The following is a 12,279-nucleotide window of genomic DNA, read 5'->3' as shown; positions in this document are numbered from 1 at the left end:
CAACTGAGAAATAAAAAGAAAAAAATAAATATAGCTGAAAAGAAAAAAAACTATATAGAAAATTACTCAGAAATGAATTGAAGCAAAAAATAGTTCTGATTAACTGTACTAAAAAAGGAGCATAGATGCTTATTTTTAATGACTTATTACAACTCAGAAATAAAAAGAAAAAAAATATAGCAGAAAAGAAAAAAAACTATAAAAAAGATACTCAGAAATGAATTGAAGCAAAAAAATAGTTGTGATTAACTGTACTAAAAAAGGAGCAGAGATGCTTATTTTTAATGACTTATTACAACTCAGAAATAAAAAGAAGAAAAAATAGTTATGATTAACTTTACTAAAATATGAGCATAGATGCTTATTTTTAATGACTTATTACAATTCAAGAATAAATAGAAGAAAAAATAGTTATGATTAATTTTACTAAAAAATGAGCATAGATGCTTATTTTTAATGACTTATTACAACTCAGAAATAAAAATAAAAAAATAAATATAGCAGAAAAGAAAAAAACTATATAAAAAGCTACTCAGAAATGAGCATAGATGCGCTTATAGAGGAAATTCAAATTAAATTCATAACAAATTTCAAGGGAAATTCATATGAATTTAGCCTAAATTCCCTATATAAGGGCATCTATTTTCATTTTTAGAGAAGCTCAATACGGCAGAGAGGGAGGGGCTTATAAACCGGTCTGATTCCCCTCCGGTTGGCGAGGTGGGACTAAACTTTGGCCGCAACGAGGACCAACCCTTTAGTCCCGGTTGGTGGAATGGACCGGGACTAATGGTCGTCCTTCGGTCCCGGTTCGGGCCACCAACCGGGACCAATGGTGGTGGGCCAGGAGCGAGGGCCATTGGTCCCGGTTCGTCCCACCAACCAGGACCAATAGGTCCAGACGAACCGGGACCAATGGCCCACGTGGCCCGGCCGGCCCCTGGGGCTCACGAACCGGGTCCAATGCTCCCATTGGTCCCGGTTCTGGATTGAACCGGGACTAATGGCTGGACCGGCCTGGACCATTGGCCCCTTTTCTACTAGTGAATGATGTACTAGTTTTAGAAGTATTTAAAAAGATGCAGGGATGTCGTAATAGTAACAAATCTTACCAGGGTATCTCCATGGTAGTTACCGTAGTTCAACACGTGCACTAGTGGCACGTATTGACCATAATGTTGAGGAGTTCGATTGTAGACATTGTAATTCTCAAGATCAGTACAAAATGCGATCAGATGATTTTTCTCCTTATAAGTTAATTCGGAGCCATCGGTATAGTGGGTTTTGTCTACCATTTTCCACACATTCTTTGAAGAATGAAAATAAGTTGTCAATGGAAACAAGCTATCAACTATTTTGAAATAAACAATATAAATTACTTAATAACTATGTTAAGCTCACATGGGGGAATAATTGGAGGTGTATCCACAAGGACCCAAATGCCCATATTGTCTTGCTGGATTGTAGGATCACCAAGATCCATGGTGACAAGCATACCCTCATCAAAACCATACATCTTGCAAAGTGCTTCCCAATTTTTGCAACCAAAATGGGTTACACTCTGAGCATTGTACAGCTTTACTTGAAAATCCACACCATGATGGGTACTTAGGCTAATTCTTTTGGTTTCAAAACTTTCATGGTCTTCAAAACCCATCCTCTCCAAGACATAGCGTCTTGCATAGCATGGGATAAGCTAGTCGAATTGGAAAAGATGAAAAATACACATTAAAATAGTTGAAGTCGTGCTTAATTACGAAAAAAACTATTGTCGTCGTTGTGTACCATATGAACATCGAAGGTCTCCTCGAGCTTAATGCTGAAGCGACGATCTTCGTCCAGCTCAATGAACCTGTCGCACATACCTCAGCCGTTGTGGCACCAGTCGCACTCCCCCCGGGCGGTTTTCGTCATCCGAGTACGACATTTCCGGCCTAAGTACATAATTCAAATATTAAATATATGTACTAAAAAACCTAAATTAGATCATTATTATTAATCACGGGTTGACTATCGGTGACGGTACGTAGCTCCTCCTTTCATTCCCGAGTGCATTATTACAACAAATTGTCTAGCACACGGGAACGAAGGAGCTACCCCACGACGGCGTGGATGATGGAGGGGGCTCCTAGATTTCTGCATAGAGTGCTCTTCAATTTTAGCATTCAAAGTAGGAGTACTTTTCCAATATGAGCATTCAATAAGCAAAACCAAATCGTAAAATAAGGTAGTATTCAAATTAGCATGCATTCAATTATAACCAAAAGTACATCATCTCTTGTGTCCGTACATCGTCGAATACTCCTCGAATACTATCATACATATATCATCGCTAATTAATACAGCTAGAACCGTAGCACCCGACGGGTATCGTCGCGGGCGGTGGACACCCTAAGATAAGGAACCATCACAGGATCATAGCTCCAGTGAGATCCCTGAAGAATCTGCCAGGTATTGTCGAACCTGCCCTCCAATGCAGCCATGTAGCGACGGACGTGCTCGTCCTCCTCGCTGACACGGTGACGTACCACCTCCGCGGTGTCCGGAAGCCTCGGCACCATCACTGCCCCACGCGACCACCACCAAACAAGGATCGGGTCAACAACGGGTTGCCTCCTCACCAACCTACGTCCCCCGGAAGGTAGCACCTCCGAATACCAGCCCGGCGGAGCCCAGTCCCGAACATGGCCCTGATCAAGCAGGCCTCCACCGCCGAGTCGACGACGATGAGGATGCGGGATAGGCATCGCCGACGTCGACGCGGAAACTACTTCTATATATAGTTAAATAAAGTAGTTTTATTAATTAAATCAACTAGTTCAACTACTAAGCACTTACTATAAATAAATAAAGTAGTAGTTACTAAAAACAAACTACTTCTATATATAGTAAAATAAAGTAGTTTATTAAATCAACTAGCTAGTTCAACTATATATGAAGCACTTACTATAAATAAAATAAAGTAGTACTTACTAAAAATAAACTAGTTTAACTATAGTTCTATTATTTTTCTAACTAATTATATTAAACACTTTCTCTTCTTTTTTTTTCATTTTTCCTCTATTCTAAATATGAACATATTCATAAATGACTTATATCATTCACAATTTTCCTATACATACACAATAAGTTGACAAAGAAAATACTATGAACAAAAAAATCATTAAAATTCTATGAACAAAATTACAACAGAAAAAAATCATACAAATTCTATGAAAAGAAAAAAATCATAAAAATTTGACATATTCGATCTTTGCATATATATGAACATACAAACATGCATATTCAACAATAATATCACCAAAAAAATCTATTAAGAGAAAAAAGTCTAACACAATTATATGAACAAATTAATTACACAAGATGAAAAAAAATCTAACAGAAAAATCTATGAACTACACATCTAAATTACTGCACATCTAACAAAAAAAATCTATGAACTACAAAAAAATCAAAAAAAAATCTAACAAAATTAACTACACATCTGAATTAACTACTACTAACATCAAATTAAATTAGTTGCTCACGGCGACGGCTACGGCGACGGCGAGGTGCGGCGCGGGGCGGGCGGGGCGGTGACGGAGTCGGGGCGGCGCGGGCCGGGGCAGCGCGGAGACGGAATCAGGGCGGGTGGGGCGGCGCGGGCCGGGGATGGATTCGCCGCCGTCGGGGGAGAGCAGGATAAGAGATTGAAGTGGGGATGGGCGGTTCTGAAATTTTCCTAAGTGCTATTTATATAGCAAAGGCATTGGTCCCGGTTCATGGCACAAACCGGGACTAATGCACCCCTTTAGTCCCGGTTGGAGCCACCAACCGGGACTAAGGGGGGGGGGGGCATTGGTACCGGTTGGTGCCACGAACCTGGACCAATGCACCACTTTAGTCCCGGTTGGTGCCACCAACCGGGACTAAAGGCCCTATGCTGCCCGCGTCGCGGCACGGAAGTTTAGTCTCACCTCGCTAGCTGAGGGAGCTCGAGAGTGGTTTATAAGCCCCAGTCCCGCTGCCCTCTCGAGCTCCTCTCAAATGTAGGCTTACGGGCCTAAACGAACTATATGTGCCTGTGGGGCTATTGGGCCTATTGCGGGCCTGAATCCTGGCCCATTGTTGGGTTTCTAGTCGTATTCAGGCCGTGGTAGCCCTTTAGGTGGCACTTTTTTTATTTTTTTTATTTCATTCTTTGCTTTGAATTATTTATTTTCTTTTGATTTTTTCTTTTATTCTTTTTTTTCTTTTAGCTCAGATTAATTATAATCTTGTGTTACCCCATTAGTTTCCAAATTTGAATAATTAGTTTTCACCAACCCGTACCAATGCACCCGTCTAATTACTTATTTATATTCTTTTATGATAATTCTTTTTGCTATTAAAGTTTTAAAAAAAATTCTAATTACTTATTTATGTTATTTTATATTAATTCTTTTTGTTTTTAATGTTTTGGACAGAATTCTAATTACTTATTTATTTTCTTTTATGATAATTCTTTTTGCTATTAAAGTTTGTAAAAAATTCTAAGTACTTATTTATTTTCTTTTATGACAATTATTTTTGCTTTTAATGTTTTGAACAGAATTCTAATTACTTATTTATTTTCTTTTATGATAATTCTTTTTGCTTTTAATGTTTTGAACAGAACTCTAGTTACTTATTTATTTTCTTTTATGATAATTCTTTTTGCTTTTAATGTTTTGAACAGAATTCTAATTACTTATTTATTTTCTTTTATGATAATTCTTTTTGCTATTAAAGTTTGTAACAAAATTCTATATAATTTTAGTTTTAATAATACTAGAGGTTTATAAAAGCATTTTAGTCGATTCCTTCAGTACCAATTCTAAGGCTGTTACAAAGGCATTTTATTTGGTACAAGTTTTAAGGCTGGTTCCCCACGAGCACCTTTTAGTACCGGTTCGTGGCATGAACCGGTGAAAGAGTTTTTTAGTTGATTCTTTCTGCAGCTGTTTTTTAGTCCCACCTCGCCAAGCGAGAGGCACTCGCAGCGGTTTATAAGCCCCGAGTGCAGAGACGATGCAGAAGAGGCTCAATGCTAACCTGCACGTTGCTTAGCTTTAAGCCTTGAGAAATAGGGTAGACTGCACAGAGCTATGTGCAGTGCAGTTTACACTATTCCGAAAGGCTTGAAGCTAATTAACGAGCATTGCGCCTCTTTTTTATTTTTAATGACTTATTACAACTCAGAAATAAATAGAAAAAAATAAATATAGTAGAAAAGAAAAAACTATATAAAAAACTACTCAGAAATAAATAGAAGAAAAAATAGTTGTGATTAACTTTACTAAAAAAATGAGCATAGATGCGCTTATAGAGAAAATTCAACCTAATATCATAATAAATTTCTACTAACTTCAGAGAAATTCAATATGAATTTAGGTCAAATTCCCTATATAAGGGCATCTATTTTCACTTTGAGATTAGCTCAACAAGGCAGAGGGGGAGGGGCTTATAAACGGGTGTGAGCGCCCTTCGGTTGGCGAGGTGGGACTAAACTCTGACCGCAACGAGGACCATCCCTTTAGTCCTGGTTGGTGGCACGAACCGGGACTAATGGGCTGCCTTTGGTCCCGGTTCGTCCCACCAACCGGGACCAATGGTGGTGGGCCAGGAGCGAGGCCCATTGGTCCCGGTTCGTCCCACCAACCGGGACCAAAAGGTCCAGACGAACTGGGACCAATGGCCCACGTGGCCCGGCCGGCCCCCGGGGCTCACTAACCGGGTCCAATGCCACCATTGGTCCCGGTTCTGGACTGAACCGGGACTAATGGGCTGACCCGGCATGGACCAATGCCCCCTTTTCTACTAGTGTTAGCAAATCCCACATACTCAACTATCATATAGTCTTCCATGATTGCTACCACTCAAAGCATATTTTTAGAACAAATAGCATGCATCAAACACAGAGAAAGATAGGGGCTTAATGTTTCTCCTCCCAACTTACTTATCATATAGATAATTGTCAACAATAATAATTCATGATCAAATATATTTAAATGGCCATATATGCTTAGATCTTTCTCCATCACATGATGCTTGCAAACTAAAGAGTAGGTTGGAATGAGAAGAAATAGTACTGAGTCTTGCCTAAAAGTAAAATATAGGCCCTTCGCAAAGGGAAGCAGGGATTTGCAGAGGTGCCAGAGCTCGAAGCTTTTCAAAACAGAGATGAAAATAATTTTGAGAGGTATGCTTTCATTGTCAACATAACAACCAAGAGTTGCCAATATCTTCCATACTAGATAAATTATAGGAGGTTCCTAAACATAATGGTAAAGTTTTTACTGACCCACCACCAACAAGCACATTCGATGGCTGGTCCGATACAACGGGTACCGTCCAACTATCAACAATCCTGGAGGAGTTTTGTTTAATTATTTGCGATTTCATTTTTGATCTTTTGATCATAGGACTGGGCATCCCAATTACCAGCCACTCTCTCGTGAATGATGAGCGGAGTTCACTCATCGTGAGAATAACCCACCTAGCATGGAAGATACTGACAACCTCTAGTCGCTACATGAGCGATTTGGGCATACAAAACAGATTATTATTTGAAGGTTTAGAGTTTGGCACATGCAAGTTTACTTGGAACGGCAGGTAAATACCGCATATAGGTAGATATGATGGACACTCATGGAAGAAACTTGGTTCAAGGATTTTGGATGCACAAGCAGTATTCCCGCTTAGTACAGAAATTTTGGCTAGCAAAGGATTCTAAATAGCAAGAACCACATGTGGAGGATCCATAACAATATAACTTCTATACAAATATACCCAAGCATAACTCATTATGTTGTCTTCTTTGTCCAACTTCAACTAATTTGCTCAAGTTTGAAAATAATTAATGGGGCTCACAATCATAGAAGATGTCCAAGATAGTATATTTATATGTGAAATATCTTTTTCTTCAATATTCTTTCATGAATTGTTCAAGTGACCAATACTATGTTTGCTAACTTTTAATAAATTTACCACCTCTACTTCTTATATGTGAAGTCATTACTCCCCATGGTATAAGCATATGAAGCATATATAATTTTAGATTTATGATATTCAATTCATTCAACCATTTACTCAAAGGATATAAGTGAAGCACGTGAGTAAATGACAAACTACTCCCAAAAGAATATAAGTGAAGATCATTGAGTAGTCGAATAATTATGTAACTATGTGAAGACTCTCTCTCATAATGAAAATTTAGATCTTAAGTACTTTATTCAAACAGCTAGCAAAACCTAATAAAATGACACTGCAAGGATATCACATATCATGTGAAGAAGCAAAAACTTAGGCTCAACCGAGGCTAACTGATGATTGTTGATGAATAAAGGTGGGATGCCCCAAGCTTAGATGCTTGAGAATTCTTGAAATATTAATTAGGGATGCCTTGGGCATCTCCAAGCTTGAGATTTTGTGTCTCCTTAATTCCTTTCATATCATAGTTCACTGGAATTTTAGAACTTCATCCACACAAAACTCCACAAAAACTCGTGAGATAAGTTAGTATAAATCCATGCAGAACTTTATCATTCTCTACTGTATAAAATCACTAAAATTATTATTTGATATTGCCTACTAAATCCCTCTGCATATTTAACACTCCCATCCTCAAATAGAATCATTAAACAGGCAAACATATATATGCAAACAATGCAAACATAACAACAATCTGTCTAAACAGAACAGTCTGTAAAGAATGCAAGAGGAATCATACTTATTTAACTCAAAAAATTCTGAAAATTTACCACACTATAGAGAATTTATCATAGCTTATTCTGCAAACGGCTCCTACTGCGGCTTCATGTTGTCGTTGAGGAGGTAGATGACCGGTTCATCACAAGCCAGGCCATGCTGCAGCAACTTAGCATACTGAAAAAGGAGATGTACAGAGGATATTACACCCTCGACATCATCAGTTGCCGAGCCCCTGGAGAAGGCAGGGCAAAAGATCATGAAGTCAACTACTCTTTTGCAACATGTATATTCAACCCTGCAAAGCGTGTATGTTTCTGCAGTGGCAATAGTGAAGGTGCAGCACGAGCTGAGCTGCTGGAGCAAGTTCTTGGCAGCATAAGGAAAACCATTGAAGATGTGGGTGAGTTCATCATGTTTCTAAATGGATGCCCGCGTTTGACCCGCCAACCGTACAACATGTATCTGCTGCTGAACAAGTGCATGTTCGGATGCCAGATAGAGATGGAACATATTATGAACTTCCTGTTGCAAGCGGAGACTGCTCCCGGTGATGTTGGTCATCATGTTGTCCTGCCGATCATCGGTCCTGGGAAAGTTGGAAAGAGTAGCCTAGTCGAGCATGTGTGTGATGATGAAAGGGTGGGCAACCACTTCTTTCAGATTTTGTGTTTCAGTGGGGATGACCTAAAAGATGCAAGTGTAGACACCCTAAGAGATGGTGGTAGAATCAAGCATCAAAACCATGGCATCGGCGGTGGAAGGACACTGATCATCATTGAGCTATTTCTGGACATCGACTATTCTGAATGGAAAATGTTGTATTGAGCTGCAAGAAGCTGCATCGGAAACGACAGTAAGATCATAATCATGAGCCGGTCCGACAAGATCACAAACTTTGGAACCACAGAACCCCTCAGATTACAGTTCTTTACTCAAGAAGCATACTGGTACTTCTTCAAGGTGCGTACGTTTGGGAGCACGAGCGCGGAGGACTACCCGAAGCTCAAAACAATGGCCATGGAAATGGCCAGGCTAGCGAATGGGTGCTTCATGACTGCGACCATCTTCAGTGGACTATTGAAAGCAAAATTTGACCACCGTTTCTGGAGCATTGCCCTTGCAACCCAGAGGAATTTTATCCAGATAAAAATCAAAGTGTATGGGAGAGTTTCGCTGACCCTTAGCCGATGGCGGAGCCAGTATATGTCAGGAGAGCAAAGAAAACTTTGTCTGAATGGTTAGTGATTTTTGGTGACTACCGAACATGTTCTGCTGAAACTGAAGCCGAAGATCGCGAAATTATTAGCGTACATGACCTTTTCCTTGGAAGCATGAGGCTCGAGGAAAATTCAAGGTCCATGCATCGACATCTCACCTGGAGCCTCACTACAATTACATGTTTCACTGTGAGATTCAAAGACCACAGCGTTTGCTCGCCAGGAACAAGCGATGTTAGAATATTTATATGGGAGCAGTTGACTAGCTGCCGAGTCTTCAATTTCTTCTGTCAACATGATTTGAAGTGATGCAAAGTGGTGACTGCTCTCTTTACTGAAGTATACATACTATGGATGTATCTAGACGCGTTTTAGTGTTAGATACATCCATATCTAGACTAATTTAAGACAAGTAATTTGGGATGGAGGTTGTAGTGTGCAATTTCAATGTTATTTTGTTCTTGTTCCTGCTGTAAGTATATTAAGCAATTAAGAACACTGTGTGGGCTAGAAGTTTTGGAAATTCCTTTGGCAGGGTGATCAGCCGGGCACTATGGCTGATTAATTGTCTAGTCTTCATTTCTTGTCTCAACCGATGATTTGAAACGCACCAATCCAACACTCCAAACTCATGAATTGTTTATGGTTCTCGAACAACTTGAAATGATGCAAGTAGAGTCGATTGTTATTGTAACTTGTGACTGTCATCCGTACTGAAATACCATTTTCTCTAATTATTTTTGGACAACTGTGAAATATAAGAAATGTAGCTGCTATTTTTTGCATTGTTCATGCTGCAAATAATAGCAATCAAGCACACCGTAGCATCTGTGCATGTTTTTGGAAGTACGGAGTATTTCTGTGGGGCCTAGCATTCAGCTCCTGCTCTCAGCGTTAGAGCATCTACACAAAAGTGTCAAGGAGGCATGGGGTTTCGTGATCCCCAACAGTTTAACATTGCGCTACTCGGGAAGCATGGGTGGCGGTTCATGACAAACCCTAATTCTTTGTGCGCAAGAGTAATGAAAGGTCGTTATTTTCTCGACACAGAATTTTTGAAAGCCACGGTTCCCAAATCAGCTTCTGCTACTTGGCGAGCCATCATTGCTCGCAGGACAGCTTTACAGGCGGGGCTTGTAAAGAGAGTAGGAGATGGGAGCTCTATCGATGCCTAGACGGACAAGTGGATTCCTGGAACCATTTCCATGAAACTGTTATTCAGACCTCCCAACACTAATATACAGAAAGTCTCGGATCTTATTGACACCGAGAACTGGTCATGGAAACAGGTTATCATAAGGACAACTTTTATCGCCCCGGATGCAGATGCTATTCTCAATATACCAATTCGGAGGGGAGGAGGACAGGATTTATTTGCTTGGGCCTTTGAACAATCAGGCAACTACACTGTTAAGTCAGCGTACCATGCTCTAGTGACTCAGAACGAGCGTTTAGCTCTAGAAGAAGGGACGGCTACAGGTGCTTCAACGGATGACAAACAGATGTGGACAGCCTTGTGGAAACTCAAAGTGATCCCAAAGGTACGGGTGTTTTGGTGGAGGGTATTGAGGGGGATTCTACCTGATGAATGTACCCTCAAGCACCGCCATATTTCAGTTCTTGACACTTGTCAAGTGTGCATGGCAAGAGAGAATGATCTCATGCATGCATTAATACAATGCTCCCATGCACGACGTTTCTGGAGTGAAGCTTGTGCTTGGTTTGGTATCAGACTCCTTCAACTGCACCCAAGCTCGTGGGCCAGAGACATACTGTGTGGTGATCGGATCATTGATGCGGATCGCCCTAAAATCATTACCATCATGTGGACGATCTGGCATTCTCGCAACCGGATCAAACATGGTGAGGAAGGTAGAGACCCAGTGGCAGCGATGAGATCTACACGGGAGGCCCTAGCGTTGCTGGAGCTACCCCGCAACGAAGCTGTTGTGCTACCAGGTCATGGTTGGACGCCGCCGGAACCAGGTATCATCAAGATTTCATGTGATGGAGCACTCAATGTGGTAGCAGGTCAAGGAGGGGCGGGTGGTATAGCCCGGTCCATATCCGCGCTCTTGGGTGCTTGGTGCAAGCCTTTCGGTGACATATCCGATCCTCTCATAATGGAAGCCCTATCAATGCGAGAAGGAACGCTTTTTGCAAAACTTCGAGGCCTATCGCATGTGATAATGGAGACTGACTGTCAGGAGTTAGTGCAACTCTGGCATACACGCCACAACTCACGTTCGGTTGTGGCTCCTATTCTAGATGAAATAGGAGAGCTTAGTTGTGATTTTCTGTTTTTGAGATTCAACATGTATTTAGGTCAGCAAACTTACCGGCACATCTATGTGCAAAACGTGCATGCACACTGAATGTGACCGATTGTTGGCTCGAGGAGACCCCTAATTTCTTGGTAACCAGCCTTCTTGCTGATTGCCCGGGGAACACTTTTGTTGAATAAAGCTCTCTGATTTGCCCGAAAAAATATCTACGACCGCCCAGTCAATGCCTTGATAAAAAAAGATGACTCAATGGACCCCTCATTTGCTCCTTAAATGTCCGGACCGACCGGCACCCCTCAAACCGGCACCAAATATAGGGGCGATATGAGGATGACCGGACACACCCGGGCACCCGGCTTGGTCCCACCTGCGCAGCGACCCACTCCTCTGTCCTCTCTCATCTCTCTATCGCAGAAATGACATGGGCAGAGAAGAAGTTGCCTCGCGGTGGTGACGGCGTGAGCAGAGGAGGCGGGTGAACCTCGTGCCCGCTAGGAACCGAGCTCGTGTCGTCTGGGCTGGAGTTCGTGCACATTGGAGATGGAGCACGTCTGCACCGGGGTGCGCCGCGGCTGAGCCGGAGCTCACTGGGGCAGGGCTGCTATGCTAATGTGGGCTCAACACAGCCACGGGCGTGAGCATGACAAGCTGGGCCGCTCACGCCGCGGTGCTTCAGTAAGTTTTCGATAATCCAATACTATCTGAATATCAGCGGACCATAGGACTCCATTTCAGAAGCAAAGGTACTTGGAATTTGCTATGATCTGCTGCCTTACGTTGAAACTTGTTAGTCTTTGTGTTTAGATCAACAGGCTCTCTCTGCCCTGTTCCATCTTCACTAAAATGAAACAAGTCTGTCACATAGAAGAGCAGTGTTAGTGTGGCATGTCAGCACCCCACTGTCAACCCTCGACGGTACTGAAGATCGAAGCACTGGAGCTGGTGTCGACAACGGCAAGATGGCTACAGCGCCAGAACCGCGGCCCAAGTCGACTAGGCCCAAGAAGACTCCCCAGTGGCTTGCTAGCCCAAACTGGGCCCGTTAACTCAGGTGTAACAGTACTTAT

General features: G+C 41.7%; 1 pseudogene; it reads left to right on the top strand.

The window, feature by feature from the left end:
- The window catches only part of LOC119360212, a 66,778-nt pseudogene extending 57,612 nt beyond the window's left edge, over nucleotides 1-9,166 (top strand).
- Nucleotides 9,167-12,279: the final 3,113 nt, after the last annotated feature.

The sequence above is a fragment of the Triticum dicoccoides genome, chromosome 2B, assembly GCF_002162155.2.
Source record: "Triticum dicoccoides isolate Atlit2015 ecotype Zavitan chromosome 2B, WEW_v2.0, whole genome shotgun sequence".
NCBI classification, from domain to species: Eukaryota; Viridiplantae; Streptophyta; class Magnoliopsida; order Poales; family Poaceae; genus Triticum; species Triticum dicoccoides.
Note: the sequence above shows the minus strand (reverse complement) of the source record. Positions and strands in the feature narration are given on the sequence as shown.